The 20,845-nt window shown below is 29.6% G+C and overlaps 1 non-coding gene and 1 pseudogene across 1 annotated transcript; one reads left to right on the top strand and one right to left on the bottom strand.

The window, feature by feature from the left end:
- Window positions 1-1,467: 1,467 nt before the first annotated feature.
- LOC122271378 (small nucleolar RNA U3) lies at window positions 1,468-1,645 on the bottom strand (annotated as a pseudogene).
- An 8,027-nt stretch (window positions 1,646-9,672) lies between these two features.
- On the top strand, window positions 9,673-9,779 carry LOC122271379 (U6 spliceosomal RNA). The gene has a single exon (XR_006226343.1). It is a non-coding gene; the product is annotated as a U6 spliceosomal RNA (small nuclear RNA).
- Window positions 9,780-20,845: the final 11,066 nt, after the last annotated feature.

Here is a 20,845-nt window from a genome sequence, read left to right as displayed (position 1 = left end):
TTAAATTTTTCAACAATATCTACTTAATCTTGGAAAAGAAGCAGTTTTATATATATGCCAGAATTATAAAAGAAATCTTGATAGTTTCAGATATTTCATTTTTTTCGAAAAAAATGCTAGAATGAAATGTTTTACGTACCAGGTTTTTCTCTTTTCCGTCTTGCTATATAAGGGCTTTCACCCATGGACTGGTTCAACGATCGCGTTTTTCAACTACTATATCTATTAATTTCCAGGCAAAATGGTTTCAATCAAGCATTTTGTATAAGAAAAGGTATCGAAATATGCAATTAAAATAATAGATGGAACCAGAAACTCAGATAAGTAAACACATCTGAATATGGTAGGCAAAAATCTCAGGAGTGTTAAAGAAAAAAAATGTCACAGCCGTTTTTTTAAAGTTAATGGTCATATTATTGGCATTACACCATTCTGAAAGTGCATTTAGTGCCTTGTTGAGTACCTCCTCAACAAAGGTCTTCGCACTTTTCTGGGCCCAGATCATCAAGTCATCCACAAATAAAAGACAACTAATGCCACTTATTGACTTCAGAGATTCAATTAACTCATTGATATAGACATTAAAGGGAGTGAAGCTACTCACGGCTCCCTGTGGGAGGCCAGTTTGCAAGTTGAAATACTTCGAAAGATTATTTTCGTATTTGACTCTACATGTTCTTTGGCTAAGAAAATATCGAAGCCAATTTAACATATTGGATGTAATACCGAAATTCAGCAATTTCTGCAAAAATCTCACTTTCCAGATGGAATCATATGCACTCTTGAATTCGCACTTAGTTCAATTTTGGAAATATCACACTTAATGCACATTATAGAACACACTTTATATTTGCGATAAATGCAAAAACTCTTCATATTCGCCATCAAGTAAAGCAGAAAATATCTGATGACAATTGAATATCAAGACAATATAAATATGAGAATAGCTAACGGGCGGTTTCGATATTTTTCTAATTTTTTACCAGGCCAGATAGTCACGAGCCGGATAATTATAAAATCATTCTTTCTGTGAAAATTTTTTTTTATATGTCTCACGAAAAGTTGAAATTGAAATTTCTTAAATAATGCTTCATTATCAAAAATACAATTTCGCCTTGAAAATTTAGTCCATTGAAAAACTGCAATAATTAGGAGATGGAGAAACAAAATTGGAAACTAATAAAGGATATTACCGTTGGCTCATATTATCTAAGTAATATTAGACCGTTAAAAGTGGTGGTAAGTATGCTTTCCACGGGCTTCGAAAGGGTTAAAGCGAACAGTTGTATATATTTTTCTGTAACAAAAAGAATAAATATTTAAAAGATTCTATATTCTATCAAAATTGGGAAGATATATAAATATAACAATAGCGCTACCTGATGAAAGGTAACATCAACTTTCCAGTTCCAGTTTAAACAAACGGTTATTAAAGTGTGATACAGAAATACTATTTTTTTAATAACAACCACTCAGGACGAATTCTCTCCATCTGTCTGGCGCATTGCCAAACAGTGCGATCATCAATGCTAAAATCAACATAAAGTGAATCCCATTCCACATCATCGTGGTTGGGTTATCTGCGAAGTTCGGTGAGTGAACTCGCTAATCATACTATAGAAATGATCCTATGAAGTATGATCTTAATCAGACGAAAGTTTTAGGAAAATATGTTAAAAATAATATTTTATAAATAGTGGTAGATATATTTAATTCTTTATTATGATTTCTTTAGTTTGATAGATTGTATGGCATCAGTTATAGTAGGCGTTTCTAAATTTCGAGGAAATGTATTTAAGCAGATTAATGGGAGTTTTTTAGACGCGGAGGCTTAGAAGTAGTGCAGCGGAGTACCTGGCCTATAAGGTAACCTTCGTAAATTATAGATTAAATACTGAATCAAAAGCAATCATTCATTTTTTTTAAAATTTTGGAAATAAGGATCGAAACCTTTTTGAGTAATTGGGTACACAAATTTCAACTTTATTTTCACTTATCTATTTTTAAAATGGCAAAATACAAATTTTGTACGAAATTGGTTGAATAGTTTCTGGGTAGCAAAACTTCAGAACTATCGTTTATATAAACTTTCATCTTTCAAAACAATCTATATTTAATATTTTGAATTTCGTTATTTAAAATTATATATTTAAAATTATATGAAATTACATAATGTAAAAATATTTATATGTTCTTTTTAAAAAATATATTTTGATCATCACTAAATTAAATAATAAAAAAGGTGCTTAATGTTTCTTAAAATATTAATTTTTATATAAGGTAATCGTTAAAGAAGTTAATTGTATTATTGTGTGTAAAAATTTTTTGACTCGCTTAAATCGTTGCACACAGATTTAAGGAAATACGCTGAAAGTAAAGTTAGATCAAAAGTTATTCTGGGTCCATTTTTTATTTTGCTCACTATAAGGTGTCCAAAGACAAAAAAGAACCGTTCTGAATGGAAATTGATTTAAAATTTTAAGTTTCAATTGTAAGTGTCCTTGATTGAACAGATAACGAAACTTAAATATGGCAGCTATTATTTTGTGGATTGATTGAATGTAGGTAGGGCTGTCACGTGCGACTAAGAATGCTAGAGACAATCAATTAATTTGTATGTATTTAACCTAAATGATTTTTCAACCAAAACTAGCACCATGACTTACTTATATTACAAATTATTCATATTTGAAGCGACAACATTCTTAGCATTCATTTTCAAATATAAATAGAAAGAAATATACTAGAAAAATTTGCTAAATCTAATTGCTTTTAAGAGATTTTTGGTATTCATTAGTTACTATTTTTTAGTTTTAGTCACCGGTGGCATTTCTCTGTAGTTTGATTTCTGTTTATTTTACAAAGTTAGTGCTCTTATCTCTAATTATTTCTATCCCTAAAAAATATTGGGTATTTGATGAAAAGTAACGCTTAATTTAAACTAAAAACAAAACATGGCTTGAAATTGTTCTACTTTCGCACAGTTAAGTAACGCTCACTTTATATTTAAAGCACTGCTTGTAATGGGTTATTATACGTTATAATGTAGAGAGTAACGCCTACCTCCTACTCTATACTTAATTTGTTGTAATCATGGGTGAAAGCGAGACGGAAGAGAGGAAAAGCTGGTAGTAAACCCATTTCAATTTGAACATGAACATTCAACTCTTTTTTAATTATTCAGCTATATCTACCTTTCTATAAAGAAAGAAGCTGTTTTTTATAAATGCTAAAATTGTAAAAAATTACGGTAGTTACAAAAATTTAATGTTTCTTGAAAAAAATGCTAAAATAAAAAGCATTTCGTACCAGTTTTTGCTCTTTTCCGACTCGCTATATATAGGCTTTCAGCCCTGGTTGTAATCAGGTGACTGGAGAACAGCTGGAGTTGAAGGTACATTATCTAAAGGACATCTTTAGGAAATGTGAGATGAAGTACAAATAGTTAAGAATTGATTGATAAATTTAAAAATTAATATGTAGTTTCCGTTTAAATAAAAATGTGAAATGAACATTGAGAATGGTTTTTAAAGAAACATACTTCTTCATTGTTGAATTAGGTTATTCTTATTCGTTGTGAAATACTAATGGAATTTTTCATAAATGTATATATCCTTTTCATAATTCATTCATTATATTGTAATTAGAAAAAGCATTGTAATTACATAAAAGTACCGAAAATATTAAATAAATAAGTATTAATTGGTTATAAATTTATTTACAGGTTTTGTAACTGATAACTGGGTAAATAAAATTCCTAAATCATGAAACCCTTCCTGACACGGTAGGGCTTCGATCATTTGATAATTTAATAATAGAGATTCTACTTATTAATTCCCCTTTTTCAAAATGTTAGAGGACTTTGGAAACTCTGAATAAGTATTATATAAAGTTATATCACCTCTACAAAAAACGTGCAATTCGAAATAGTACTTTTTTTATTAAATAAATGCATTTGATTTTGTTTTGATTCTTGTTGGATCTAAATGTATTGAGTCAGGAAAAAATGCTTAGGAAACAATATCTAATTTCTCTGTATAGCAGTGTAAGATACGCAAATAAATGCAAATATAAAATTGCACATTTTGAACAAAAACCCTTTTACTCACTAACAATATATTTTATTGATTCCAGCTTTGCAATTTATACTTTTTACACAAAAAAACTTTGACTTACTTGCTCTATTGACTTATCTCATTCATCTCAGTGTGTAAAAAAATATTGGAAACAATGCATGCATCACTTGTCTAGATAGCAATTTCTCTAGTAATTTGACTAGATAGAGCAACATCAATCAGAAAATATGCCTTACTTGCCTGGCTAGAAGAATTCAATTATTACCTTCATTCCTTTTCTTTTTTTTTAAAGGGGGTGGGGAGCGTGCTGGTAAAAATAGGGGAATTTTCATGTATAATTTGAAATAAAATAACAAAACTTTCCTTGAAAAAAAATTTTGGGTGTTGATTTTTACGAAAAAAAAACTTTGTATATCTGAACAAATTATTACATCTACACTTCTCTGCGCATGAGTTGTTAAGCCTGAAGTAAAGAAATAAACTTCTTGTGAACAACATTTTGCGCTTTTGCGCAGGAAAAAACAGTAAAATTATAATTAAATGATCCAAAACTAGATTAATCGTGTAATTTTAAAACTGAAATATTAATTTATATGCCAAAATTACTGGGGAAAAATAAGAAGCTGAAACAATTTATTAATAAATACGATTTTTAAGGGTGATCCAATGAGTGTTCTGATTGGCTGTGTTTCATAACTCCCATACAGTGCAAATAATAATTATTTTTCAATTAACTAATTTAACTAATTTTTAGTTAAGCAGTTTTAAATTAAAAAATGGATGGGGAAACTTTGGGTCTCCAAAAATTATCGCCACAAAATCGACTGAAACATTATTTTAGCACATAAACACTCTTGAAATCGAGTTTAGATACAAAATTTTTGAAATATCTACAAGAATTATTAATACTTATTTTTTTTAACTTAACTTTTTAACCTTCGATGTTACTTTAATAATTAGCAACCACACTATTTTCTAAATGTTAGAAATTTTATAATAAAAATATTGTACTAAGAAGTTAATATGTTTCAGTGTTAACATTAGATCAGCATATTACAGAACTCATTGTGCAGAAGGGTAAAAAATATTGGCAAGGAAATAAGCTATTTGTTACCATTGCAAATATAAATGATTTTGTAGATATTCACGTAGATTTGTTTTGGTTGCCCCTGCAACAGCCACCCCATAGACTGCTGAACTCAAACTGTCTTTTATTTTAACTTTTTATTCTATTTCATGATGTACGGGATATGGGCCTTCTGCGCTGCCCAGGTGCCCAATTTTCTATAAATAAATAAAGAATGGTTGCCCCTGCTGGGCTCTCACATGTGATTTGACATCACATCCAATCTGACATGACTCAAAGAGATAAAATAATGACTTTGCTAGGTATATATAGTCTAGTATTTGGATGGGACACACATACAAATAAAATAGTATTGGTAAGAGTGCATGGCTGGTGGCGTGCCGTAAAAATTATTTAAATTGAAGTGGTTGTAATAGTGACAAGTTTCCGTCTGTGTTTCAAAATTTTACCTACAACTTCTTTTATAATATCGTTGAACAGCCGACCCAATTTTTTGGGTCAACGACTTCTAATGCTCAACTCCGCATCCCTTGTAATTTTGGACCCAATCCAGAAGACAATGGAACTCCTGGATCAAGTATTGGGAAAAATTTGTCTTCGTGAAGGACTTTTTGAGGGAACTAACCCGCATTTGAGTTATATGGAGAGGAAAACCACGAAAACCTCCCATGGTTAGCCTGATGGCAAGGGGACTGTAACCCGAGCCGTCTACCACTGACGATGTTTTACGTCATCACTGTGGTCGGTGCAAGCTGGATGCGGAATTCTTATCAACCAGCCATCGCTGGGATTCGAACCCGGTTCACCTCATTGGAGGATGAACATTCTATACTCTGAGCCGTCGCGGCTTCTACCATTTCTTTTGATTAAAGTCTATAACAGCCGAATTAAAGCTTTTGGAAAAGATGCTTACACACAATAAATTGACAGAATTTTCTGAAAATCTCTCGCTCAGGAAAATAAAGAAGCAACAGATTTAAGTGCAAGGCAAAGCTATAACTTTTACAATAACTTAAAATTTTGCCATAAAGAATAATCTGAGCGGGCAAACAATTTAAATATTTTAAGTTAATAAACTTTCTCAAAAATTGTCAATTCCGTAATATATTTCCAACTTGAAAATTACCAAGAGAATCAATGAGTAATTCGGTCTGTTTCATGGCATGGAGCTTTTGGAATCAGCAGCAAATTTTGCTAATTTTTGAGAAGTTTATCGTCTACGGTGAACGGTTGTTAAGCGTTTAAAGCTTGAATTTTCAATTGATTCAATTCATAGTAGTGGATAGATAGATAGATAGATAGATAGATGGAGAAATAGAGAGAGCTGCACAATGGGCTACTTGCAACGGTCTGGGGAACATCCATGAGGAGGAACCGATGACATGCCAGCCGAGCATATTATGGTAGCACAGTTTAACAAGGACCGATACCGCACACCATCGGTCCCTTCGCAGGATTCAATTTATAATTTTCATGTGACATCATTATCCTTCAATTAATAATATTTTTTATCAGTATTTTAAATATTTCTTTCAGAAAATTAAACTACAGTAAAAAATTAAAATCGTAAAAAAAATTTAAAAAAAATACAATTTACATGATTTTTACAAACTTTGGAACATTCCAACTGAGCGTGGTTTGACCGTTCTACTTTAAATGCGCCAATCAATTCAAAAATTGGTTGGTGCATTTCAATTTCTAAATCTATATTGGTATAAATAATTTATTTTGATGAAAATGGAACAAAACCATAGTGCAGCGTTGAGGAATATTTTTTATTAAAATGAAAAGTTTGTTTTCAAAACATTTGAATTCTACACAAAATCGTTCATTTATAACAAAAATACAAGGACAAAATATATCTAGTCTTCTCTCTTAAGATGAAACCGATTAAACTTTTCGATTTGTTTTCGAACGACACTACCAGAACAGATTGGAGCGGGCTCCAAAGATCCGTAGCATCTTCACCCAGCGCCCTCTACCCTTATTCTGAAAATGACGTAAAACGTCAATAAAATAAAAGCTCTAGTCTTACAAAGATTAAAAGTGTTCTGAACATTTAAAGAACTACTCGAAAGTTGCATTATCTAAAAATTAAATCTAATCTAATATTTTATCTTAATATTAACCCTTTTGAAGGCCGTGGTAAGTATACTTACCACCAGGTTTTACCACTTTTAATTTAGGTTTCCATTTTTCAATAACTTCAGCTTTCTTGAAGTGAGTTTGAATAAAATTAGTAACCATTTGTCACTTTAAAAAACGTATAAAANTTCAATCTAATCTAATATTTTATCTAAATATTAAGGTTTTTAAAAAATTCCAAGAATTGAGAATGAGTTAGTTCATCGCAGAGTTTACAGCCGAATTGGAAAATCGCGTTAAAAATAGTCTACACGTGACGCAATAGTAATGAGTAGCTGCTGCAATAGTTATAAAAATTGCCCATTGTTATTTGAAGGAAGAAAAAAAATTATTTTATCAAACGACAGTGTCTTCGAAAAACAGCCTTATCATTGGCGTTACATACAATTAAATTTAATAAGTAAGCCTTTTTTTACAATTCGCTTGTCAATTTTTATTTTTTAAATTTTTTTATTTATCCAATTCAGCGTTTTGTTCAAACAACTTTTCATGAGAATTAAAATTATACATTTTTAAATTGGTAAGTGATAAAAAAAACCCTTTTTTAAAATTAGTTTTATTCGTTCCGTTGTTGCCCTCCACTAGACAGAACTTTTCTGCATCGGTAATTCCCAGACAAATTTTAAAACTGATTTTTTTTTTTTTAAAGTCACTTTTAAAATTTTTGATTTGTTGGTAAATTACTGTGGCATGGAAAGAATTGTTTTTCTTTCCTCTTAATTTATCTAAAAGTGTTTAAAAAAAAGATCTGAGTGTCACCTTCAAATCATTCCAGTTTTTTTTCTCGATTCAAATGGATTTTAAACAAAGGAACAGAATAAGTTTTTATTGGCTCATCGTTGTTTTGTTCCGCCCTCTAATGAACTTTTTTTGTTATTATTATTAGTTGAACAATACCGCCTCGACGTTTTCGTGTAATCTGAGTTGAATGTTCTTGGTTTCGTTCATTTCTTTAAACTGTTCTGATTCCAGAAAACTCTACGCGATGATTAACAACAAAAAATATTAATAAAGAATTTAATGTTTTTGGTTTTATTCATTCTTTTAAACCTATATTCATTTATTCTGATTCTTCAAGCCCTATTCTATAAGGGAAAAATGTTTTTTTCTTCGTGTGTTTGAGTAAATTGAAAAGAACATATTTATAAAACAAAGATTTATGAAATAGTCCAGCATTTAGATTAAAGGGAAAAAGGACGATGAACACATTTGATTTGATCCTAAACTTTAATTTTTATTATGTAAGGTCAATTATTACTTATTGATACCATTGTAAAATTATGTATATATTCCATAAGTACAAAAAATTCCATAAAATTATTAATACATTCCATAATACATACCTGCCAACTTTCAATCCCTTCCATTATCATTTTTCCCAGTGGTATTAAAATGGAATTAAAACTTCAATTTTAAGCAAACAAATACGTTGCATTTGAGAAAACTTAAGTTCACAACCATGATAGTAACGCATATTAATATATGTGCTTAATTTTTGTAAGAATAGTGGTGATCAAAATCATTTAAAAATTAAGTTTATAAAAGAAAAAATAGTGTACATTTACTACCACTTTAAATATGAAAATAAAATCTTCGGGAAAATCCGGAAGAGTTGGCAGGTATAATTCATTTTTACATATGACATGAAATGCTTATATTGTAAATTATGGATAGATTCCATATGTAAAGTTAATAATTAAGTAAAAAAAAAATGCAAGACAAAGATTTAGAAATCCATAAATTGAGCTTTTTTTAAAAATTCTATGATATATTTTAATGTATGGAATAAAATATTTTTTTTATGTTTTTGTGCAGACCAACTGAAATTATTTAAGGTCGACTTTTAACTAAATATTTCTTATTTTGGTCATTGTAAAATTATTTAATCTCTGCTCCCAATTCTCTTTTTTGACGCACGTTGATAAATAAATCGCGTGATCAAATAATTGCATGAAACTTTGTTAAAAGATATTTTATGTAATATATTTTTTAAACATATTTACGCCATGAAACTAAACAACCAGAAATTACCTTTGGTGGGCGGAACCTCACTCTTTGCAGGCGTTCCCATTAATTTAGTTCCTGAGAACTGCCTCATCTACCTCAATGTCTATATTATACAATCAGAAGAAATGAAATCTTGAAATACTTCCAATATTTTCGAATGCTTAAGATTCGGTATTGTTATGTTGAGCAGACAGGTTAAAAAAAAATGAACATGAATGTGGATTTGACATAATCATGAATGCATTATAAAAGAATATAAGTACTTTAAAACATAAATTATTAAAATACATTGCTACCACTTTTATATATTTTTATTAGAATGCTGATATATATATTATTCCTCTAACATGTCTTGATGTACTTGCTTCGGCAGTACATATACTAAAATTGGAACGATACAGAGAAGATTAGCATGGCCCCTGCGCAAGGATGACACGCAAAATCGTGAAGCGTTCCACATTTTTTGCTGAATTTTGGAACAATACGTGTAAAATTTGGCATAATTCGAACAGTTTTTAAATGTCATAAATTTATTAATGATGTATTTTCTTTCATTACAGAATAGTAATTTGTTTTGTAACTGCTATAGAAATTTCGCAGTAATTTGAAGATAAACAGTGGGTGCCAATAATTAGGTATCATGGAATTTTTATTATATGATGTTTTTAACTATATGATGATAAAAAAGTTTCATAAATCAACATTAATTAAAACATATTTTTTCATNTACAATCAATAAATCACACACACACACAGCCGCTTTTATTATTATGTATAGATGTTTTTAACTATATGATGATAAAAAAGTTTCATAAATCAACATTAATTAAAACATATTTTTTCATTAAAAATAACTATAAGTTAGCATTATCGGTATTGTAGAAACAGATCGATGTACGATCCGTTATGGACCTCTTCAATTTTCTAATTATCTTTCACATTATTATTTTATTAATAATTTTCTTTTATTTATTAAATTAATTAATTTTAATTTTTTCTTTTCTTTTTAGAATTGATCTTTTTAATATGTGTAAGGGGGTAAATGTTTTATTACTCCATAATATGTGCAATGCATAGTAAGTAATAAAATATTTTGACACAAATAAATAAATGAAGAAAAAAAAATTATTTTTTCTCTGCAGATGCATAGCGAAGTGTATGCGCAAAAGTAAAGCGAGCAATAAAAAATTCGATTGCTAACGCATGTTAGAAAAGGCAACTATTGAAAAAAGTTGTGTTTAAAGATTTGTAAATTTTCAAGAACAGAGAAGAAATTTGAAATTTGGCCCATTATGGATGCAGGGTGAAGGTTAAAATAAATATTGGTAAAAACGTTTCGAAGGTTCCTTTAAGGTGTGGTCGTTTGCATTTATAGAAGACTTGTGCATTAATTTTTGAAATAAAATGTTTATAAACTGAAGTAAAAAAGTACTAATTCGATCTTATTATACTGTTTTCTTTCAAAAATCATAATTTATAAATGCATTTTTTTATCAAAAAAAAAACAGGACTTTATATTGAATTTTTTTATTTATTTTATGGTTGTCTCTATATTTTGATATCATGTACGGGATGTCCTTAAAGAATTGAAAATATCAAATATCACAAGAAATACGTGTTGCGTCAAAAATCTAAAAATGTTTAAATTTAATAGTTCTGAAAAATACTATAAGAGAAATCAGGGTTCATACAATCATTTTTCAGAGCGGTAGAGCAATATATTTTGAAATTCAGAAAATTAAACATAATCATTGCTGTTTGACTTAAATAAAATAGCAATAAAATAAAAATAAATAATGGCAATAAAACCATCACTGAATGGTAAAGATTAAATACATTGCGTGATTCCGAATTCATCGGTAGTAATAATATTGTATTTAAATTATAGAGATTTTAAAACGGTTCTGAAATTGACCGACCTGGAAGTAAGATAACTAACTATAATAACTGCCGCAAAAATGATTAAAAAATGATGCCGATTTACGACGGCATTGTCACTAATTGAGCGCGTTAAAAAGTGATTAGTCAATTTTGAAATACGCGTTTCGTACTAATATATTAAAGACATAAATATTTAAAAAACACTATGAGAAAGATCGTAGAAAGGAAAAATAGTCGGTAAAAGGTGAACGATAGAATAGTAGCGAATTAAGTACGTCAGTTAGTGATAACTTATATTCGAAATTCGTGTGTTGAAATATCAAATTAAAAAAATCGGAATTTAATAAACTATGTTGCAACGGTTGAAAATCAATAAATAAATTAAATATATTTACGACAAATTGAGTAGGTCAAAAAATCATTACTCAAATTTGAAATTCACGCGTCGTAATAACATTGTATAAAAATTATCGTAATTTAGATGACCATGTAGAAATGCCGTAAAAAGACAAATAGCTAAAAACACTACTGGGAAAACGACTTTTATTAACGACGGAATAGCTGTGAATCGTTCGTATCAAAAAGTGATTGCTCAAATTAGAACTTCAAGAATCGCATTATTATTGTATTAAAAATACAAAATTTGATAATTATGCGGAGATCGCCCCAAAAACGATAAATTACAATCGAAAAAAATGATAGAAGATGGGGATTAACGGTGGAATGGTCGTTAATCGAGACGTCAAGAAATTATGGCTTTAAATCGAAATTTGCGTGTCGTAATAACACGCAGTAATAAAAATATCTGAATTTAAAAAATCACCTGGAGAAAAAAAAAAAAGAATAAGCTATCGAAAATCCAGACTATTAGAGATTGCTAGCAATTTTTGTTACTGCGCTTTTCTGTAACTAGCACACGGTTTTACCAGCGATTTGCTACTTGCTAGTCGACGAAATCGAGCCCTGGTTTAAACTGATGCGAGCCTCTTTGGTCGCACGGGGTTAGATCCCGCTATGACTGTGGTTGATTAGAGACTATGGTTGCCTTTCTCTAACTTCAGCTATCCCTTCTTCAACATGATATGGTGACAAGGACATAGAAACCGTCATGGACACATAACCCAAAACTGCATATAGATGTAACAGTAAAATAAAATAAAAAAAATATTTCTGTTGTAATCAAAAGGAAATCTAATTAAAAGTGCAAATCGACCTCATGTGATTAAAAAAAAATTATGAAATCTTTTTCATCTCTGTAAACCCTCTGACTCAAGCTTCGGAACGCCAGACAGGATTTTAATGCTACACACACGCAGGAAAAAATAACACAGAAACAGTGATCCAGAAAAAAAGGGAAGGACCATCCGAACACCATCGGAATATCAATTCGTCAGCAGATATAGCTCCGACAAAAACACGCGAAGAATGCCCTTCTGAAGAAGCGTACTGAGAGTTAGTTCGGAATAACTGATAAAAAGTCGGTTAATGCGATTTATGGATGAGTATGCAAGTGGTGTGGAACTGTCTTTTTTTTTTCTTCAATAAAAATATAAATAAATTTGTAAAAATAGCGATTTGTTTTAAAGTTGGATCATTAGGGAAGAAAGAAAAAACTTTTTAAGGTTACCGCCGCTGTCTGGAAGCTTGTTGCATTACGTCATTTTAAACCTTAAAAAAAATTGATTAAGGAAATGATTTTCTCCTGTTAATGGTTTTAATAAATATGCGTGTGATATATACAGTCAAGCCCCGCTATAGTGAACACGGTTTATAGTGAACTCCCGTATATAGTGAACGAAATGTTCGGTCTCGTGCTTTGTTATACATGTATAATGTTATTTTTTGTGGACATACTGAACCAAAAAAGTGAGGAAGTTGGATATAATAAACTTAAAAAAGTTGAGAAAAGCAGATCACAAGGATGTTGAAGAAGCATTACTGAAGTGGTTCACTAATCGAAGAAACCGCGATCTTCCAGTACCTGAACAAATGTCGATGAATTTGCTAAGCGATTTTATGAGACTACTTTTATTTGCTCGAATGGCNTATATATATATATATATATATATACACTCAAACCCCGCTATAGTGAACTCCCGTATATAGTGAACGAAATGTTCGGTCCCGTGTCTTGTTATACACTTATACTTGTTATACATACGTGCCTTGTTATACCTTGTTGTATAATGTTATTTTTTGTGGACATAGTGAACCAAAAAAGTGAGGGAGTTGGATATAATGAACTTAAAAAAGTTGAGAAAAGCAGATCACAAGGATGTTGAAGAAGCATTACTGAAGAGGTTCAGTAATCGAAGAAGCCGCGAGCTTCCAGTACCTGGACAAATGTCGATGAATTTGCTAAGCGATTTTATGAGACTACTTTTATTTGCTCGAATGGCAGGTTGGACAGGTTTAAAAAGCGGAATATCAGAAATTTTAATAAGAATTATCTGAAAGTCGGGAAGTGTTTTCATATCTGATGTTGAGGATTGCTCATCAGCTAAATATTAAAAAAAAAATTTTTTGTACGCACAACGAAGAGTAATAAAAAGTAACACATTTTTTGCTGTTACATAATATTTTTCAGTCATTTATTTGAATAATGTGTAATAAAAGGGAGGAGTTTAGGAACCATTTGTTAAATTGCCTGCTTAACGGATATAGTGAACTCCCGGTTATAGTGAACGGAAATTTCGGNAGTAATGAAAAGTAACACATTTTTTGCTACTACATAATATTTTTCAGTCATTTATTTGAATAATGTGTAATAAAAGGGAGGAGTTTAGGAACCATTTGTTAAATTGCCTGCGTAACGGATATAGTGAACCGAAATTTCGGTCCCTATATATATATATATATATTCTTTGATTCGCCCTTGTGTTCCAAATTCCTTGTTATCAGAGTGTTGTAATGTAGATATGTAAACTCTAAGGTCAAACATGCAAACACCACGTAACGTTCATATAATTACTTTGCAAAAAAATATTCAATTATTGCAAAGCTATGTAACTGTAAACCGTTGAAAGGCTTTCTGTGATTGCAAATTTTGTGATTTTAATAAATTCCTCGGGAGGGACTTTAGTGGTCTCTCTGCGGGGCAGTACCAATTCGGGCGGTACCTGCGCCATGTCTCCTGAGGGACCGATAGTGACTGCTAGTGACTTTTCAGTGTGCCCTTTTAAGGGTTGGTCGGAGGTTGATGACTTAATTAGTTTGTTTAAAAATCTTTTTCTTTTTCTTTTACCCTTTAATGTTTATTTAAATTTTTGCTTATTTCGCCATATATCTGGATCTGTTTAAATGGATCTGTAGACATAGAAGGAACTGTAGACAGTTGTAAAACTCGCTTAATTAAAAAAAATAGATCAGCAAAAATTATTATTTGAAGCACTTCTTTATTATTTTATTTTTAAAATGTCGAAATCTCATAATTATATAAGAATTGAAAATAATATTTGATTTATAATAAAATTTACAAATTTTTATTTTATTTAAAACTATTATTTCAAATGATGAAATTGCTGGAATAGTTTGTGAGAAATAAAATTTTTAACAAAAGTCGTATTTTCAAGTTGCATTCCTCAAGAATTATTCAAGCGATTCCGTTCAAATTTTAAATTTTTATCCGTTAAAATTACAGTTTAAAATTAAATTAATATTTGTGTAGCTTGACATTTCAAAAATGTCTGAACATTATTAAATGAAGTAATAAAAATAATAAATGAGTCTAAAAACTTCTTTTTTTTACATTGAATTGTATTCTAAAGTATCTTCAATAGATGCTGATATATAGCAAAAAACACAAAAACTGATATTACAGTTAACCCTTTGACGCGACCCTTTGATGGGACATCGGTGTCCCTTCTTACATATTTTTTTCTGACGTCCCCATAACTTGTAAAAGTATATTTGCTATTTTTTGATTATAAAAAGCAGTTTAATAGTTACTAAAAAATCTGTTAGATTATCGGAATTATATTTGTTCTGAAATATCAAATCCGTAAAATAAAGTAGTTCAAAAATTTTTTTTTAATTCACATTGAAAAGTTTATTAAAAGTTATCGATTCTGTAAAATAAAGAAATAAACAATTATTGATTTTATAAATGAAAGAAATTTCAATCGAGGAATAACTACTTGTCTTAGATCTGAATAACAGCAATTAAGTAAATTTAAAAAATTATTGTTTGGAAGTGAATCGTATTTGGAAGATTTTGCGTTTAACGTAGAAAAGGCACTTGTGTTTCATACTGTATTTCATAACCATAAATTATTAAAATGCCAAATATAATATTTTTCACTCATTTTGACTTAAATTATAAAAATCAAAATTCTATAATTAAATATTGAAAATAATATTTGATACATTATAATGTGTACGAATTTTTTATTTTACTTATAACTACCATTTTAGATGATAAAATGGTAAATGTGAGTGAAATTGCCGGAATAGTTTGTGAGAAATAATATTTTAATAAAAGTCGTATTTTAAACTTAACATTTCACACAACTATTCAACCAATGCAGTTCAGATTTTAAATTTTATTAGTTAAAATAAAAGAAATATTTGTGTACCTTAAAATTCCAAAAATGCCTGACCATTATTAAATTAAATAATAATAAAAAAATAAGTGAATTCTGAAAATTTTTTTTGCATTTACTTATAAATTCTCTTCAATAGTTGCAGATATAGGCAAAATACTCAAAAACTGAAGTTAACGTTAACCCTTTAACACGTTCATGCCGGGAAAAGGGAAAATACTGGTTGAAGAACTATTTCAATATTAGATAATATTGGGGAGGAGTTAATCTATTCTCAACAATAACAATTCACTGTAAGGAAATTTATCACGGCGAAGAAGCAATTCAATATAAAAATTGCATCCGTTAAAAACAATTGGTAGTTATGGATTATTATTCCCGGAAAAAAACTAAAAAATGAAATTAATTTGTTACCAGTTTTTACTCCGGTGCTTTGCCAAGATGAGACAATCTAGCGTGACCCACCGGTGGGTCACCTCGGCGTGAACATGTTAAGGCAGATGAGTTACCGCAGAGATGCCAACTGCTCCGGACACGCCAAAATAATTAAAATAACGGTAAATAACTACGAAGTAAATTTTGCAGATATTTGACCACTTTTGTTTGTTTTTAAAAAGGTATAGCATGACATAAGAACTATGATGTGGTGAACTATGTAAGCCTAAGAATTATTTAGAAATATTGGTGGATAAAAATTTACTAAATTGAATTTATTAAACCAAGAATCACAATTGATAAACTACCACTTTAAAATATATATTTGCTGTCCGGAGCAAGTTGGCATCTCTGTTACCGGTGTCCTTTTCATACATTTTTTTCCTGACGTTCCAATTAATTGCAAAAAAAATTTTGGTATTTTTAATAATAAAAAAAAAACAGTTGAATAGTTATTAAAAATTTTTTTAGATTATCGGAACTATATATGTACTAAAATATCAAATTAAAAAATAGTTCGATTTTTTTTTATTCACATTCTAAAATGTATTAATAATTTATTTTGTAAATTAAATAAATTTCGATGATGGATGACTAATTTGACAGAGAACTTCTATTGCGATGGTCTGGGGTTCGAGTTTACCGTTCGAGTAGTCGATAATATCAGCTTTTCTAGGCCATAAAGGCGGCTTGTGTGCAATACTGAACACATTACCACAAACGAAATTGTGAAGCCTTGATATCTATGATCTTTCTGGCCCACAACATGCTGTTGCGGCGATGATTTTTTTTAAATTTATTTTCGTATTAGTATAATTTCAAAGCTTTACTTCGAGTTTAAAACCTATTCTGGAAAAAAAAATATGTAAAATTTAGTCATCTGGAAATAACTAAACGTAACTAAATGGAAACAACAATCTGTAACTATTCTAAATATCAATAGTTACAACTTTAGGCGATTTCAAACGATTTATTGTTAGAGTACTTTTCCCTTTTTTATTATTCAAATAAGGTTCATGTTCAGAGGGGATGAATTTTGATAAAAATCAAGGATGAAATAAATCATGCATATCATCTAAGAAAATTTATTGAAAATTCTTTTATCTTAATACCACGATTTTTACAAACCAGACGAATATAAAGATTCCAAGTTTACAAGCTATTAGACCACTTAATCTCTAGTTTGCACAGCACTTATCTGTCTGACTTCAGTTTAAAATCCTTTACGCTGCACCTTTCTTCATTTTAATCTTTGATTTTGATTTTTAAAAAAAATCACTATTCATGAATTTTTGAAATTTACATTCTAGACAAGGACTTTTGGAGCTTATTTATCTATTTCGCTTTCAAAGTAATAAAAAAAAACTTTAGTAGAGCATTGTATTGACAGGATTCAATTAGTTCGAAAGATTAAGGGCGATTCCACGGATTTTTCTTGCTTATGGTTTGAATTTATATATTTGCCAAAAAATATTTTATAAACATGTATCTATGCCTTAAATATCTATTTGTGAATACACAAAAATAAGATTGTTCAATCCCATAAAATAATTTCTGTTAGTTAATCATGACTTGAAATCATTCGCTACCTGCTTCAATTGAAATCATTGAACCACATACATTTTTTATTCTAAGATTTTTGACAAGTACTAGGTAAACTATTTAATTAAGTACAATTTATTATGTATGCAATGTATAATGCAATTAAACGAAATAAAGAAAAGGAGAGCATTAACTCCTTAACGCATTTGCCCGTGTCTGACACGGACGAAAGTTACCGGCAAATTTGCACTTGCCCGTGTCTCACGCGGGCAATCTTGTATCTTATTTTATTTCTAATACTCGTGTAAGACACGTTCTAGTAAAAATGGATAGTCCATAATTATAATTAAACGTATTTACCATAGATGACACCAGTAAGCAGCATTTTTCTGGTGTAAACCACGTGGTGCATTTTGATGATTAGCTATTTGATAAATTAATTTAATATATTGATTATTAATTGATGTATTGATTTAATTTGATTTTAATATTCTGAAATTCAAAATAAACTTGTAATCAAATTGTTTAAATTTTTTTTGCACAGTAATTTTTTTATAACTTTTACATCAACCCCCAGGCCCTATTTACCCCCACGACTGAAATTGCAAAAAATAACTTAAACTATAGCTATATATTCATTTGTGTGTGTGTGTTTTTTTTTTTTTTTTAAAAAAAGGCAGTTTTTCCGAAAAAAAATTCCTGTTTTGAGGGGTTAAAAACTTTTAATCGTTATTATTACAAGTTGTACATTTAATGGTTCAAGGAGCTAACTTTCAGTATGTTATCTTCTGCAGACGATATTTTGGAACATTTTCGGCCAAATGTGCGTAAACGAGCCTCTGTGGCTTAGGGCCCATAACAAATCAATATCTCTGGGTATACTGATCCAGGAGTTTCCTTGTCTTCTGGATTGATTCAAAATTACAAATCTACTGAGTTGAACATTAGTAGTCATAAACCTAGACCTAGAATTGGGTCGGCAGTTCAACAACGGATATAAAATATAAAATAAAATATTTATTAGAAAAGAAATAAAATTAAGATAGCTTGGATGAAAAGAAGTACCATTTCTAAAGGGCGCGAACAGCTAGTACATAATAGGAAAGAGCCCCTAGCTCTATATATTGACGTTTCTGACATAAATTGCTCTGCAATTCTCAATTTTAATGACGTGGGTACACTAACTTTCACACAAATTTGTAACCGCTGTGAGGAATCACCAGTAGATATACATGAAATATTGACCTAAGAGTATTGTGAATTATTGGCATAATAGAATTATAAAGTATTGACATAAGAATATTGTGAAGTATTGACTCTTGTGTCAATACTTCACAATACTCATTTGTCAATACTTCATTAGGAATCAATACGTATTGTTAAGTATTTGCATTTTTACGTGCCGTTGGTATTTTTAACTGCATATAAAAGTTTTAACACATCTTCTATTTTATACATTCTTAATATCTTATCACCTTTGCTCATTTTACTTAGTACTTAGCGCGTTTTATACTGTAGTCATACTTTTTATCTTGTTTTATTCACTTTGTACTGTTTTATCAGTTTTAATTGTGCTGCAATTAACATTTTACGTGCACTAGGACGTTTGAACTGTTTCACCATATTGTTTGGCGCAGCATGTCCTCATTTGGACCTTGTGCCACTAAACCCTATATTCAATCAATCAATATTGTTAAGTATTAACACTGGAGAAGTGTGAAATAATGACATAGAAGTATTGTGAATTATTAACATAAGAGTATTATGAATTATTGACATAAGAGTATTGTGAATTATTGACATAAGAGTATTGTGAATTATTGATATAAGAATATTGTGAATTATTGAGACATAAGCGTATTGTGAATTATTGACATAATAGTATTGTGAAGTATTGACATAAGAGTATTGTGAAGCATTGACATAAGAGTATTGTGAAGTATTAACAAAGGAGTCAATACTTTATAAAGCTGTTTTTAGTTTAGAATCATTATAAAAGCCAAAGTATTCAATGCCTTAACAAATGTATATCAAATTTATCCAAGCGTATTGTTCGCATCGTCATGATGTAATTTTAAAATTCATTCTAATGTTTATTTTTAATTCCTTTTTTATTGATTTCTTAAAATAAAAAACGTGAGAAAAGTTTCGTAGCCATGCGAATGAAATCACACCACAAAAAGTAATCCTAACGATGTTTTCTTAATTCTTTCTAACAAACATAATAGCTAAGAAACGAGTTCTTTTTCTACACAACACATTTATTTTATTGTCTGAGGAAAAAATGGCGGTGGGATCTCCGTAAAGAATGCCAATACAAAGATCCATTAATTCGAACGATTCTTCTAAATCGGTTTGACCGAAGTAATCAAAAATTAGATTAAACTTGTGATATATAAATAATAATAATAAAAAAATTATGTTATATCTCTTTATGACCTGATGTTATTTACGAACGGTCATTTGTCTGATTTATAAAAAAAATTACATAAAATTTTAATTTATTCATCCGGTTCCGTTATCCGTTCATCCGGTTCAGATGGCTTTACTATTCATTTATAAAAAGAAAAAAAAATTTCCCGTTAAATTTTCATATTAGTTCCAGAATAGTTTATATAAATTTATTTCATTTTTAAATTACTTTAAAGATAAAACATACTTGCTTATTTACCACATATTGAACTTTTAAATATTTAATTTAGGGTTAAAAAATCGTTCTATTGTAACTTATTTTTAGTTAAAATAATTATCTTCTCTATTCACCTTTTTATCCCTCCCCAAATAAACTATCCTGATCAGTTTTGAAACGTAATTTTTAAAAATTAATTACATTTGATTAGTCTCTGTAGCGATTTTCTAATCCAGCGTCCGCTTTTGTCTGCCCGCTTTTTAAAATAAAGAAAAACATAATTCGTGACCACTTTTTTTTTAGTTTAAGTAACAAATTTCGAAAGAATTAAAAGCTTGCATTATAATTGTGACCAACTACAGCCATGAAGAAAATCTCAAAGAAAAAAAAAAAAAAAAAAAAAAAAAAAAAAGAAAGAAAAAAAATAGTGCGTGGAGTCCCTCCGCGCGGAAGAAGTGAAACTTCGTAATGTGGAAATGAAACAGGAAGAGGTAGAAATTGA

The sequence above is a fragment of the Parasteatoda tepidariorum genome, chromosome 10 (genome assembly GCF_043381705.1).
Source record: "Parasteatoda tepidariorum isolate YZ-2023 chromosome 10, CAS_Ptep_4.0, whole genome shotgun sequence".
Taxonomy (NCBI): Eukaryota; Metazoa; Arthropoda; class Arachnida; order Araneae; family Theridiidae; genus Parasteatoda; species Parasteatoda tepidariorum.
This window is presented reverse-complemented; position numbering and strand designations above follow the sequence as displayed.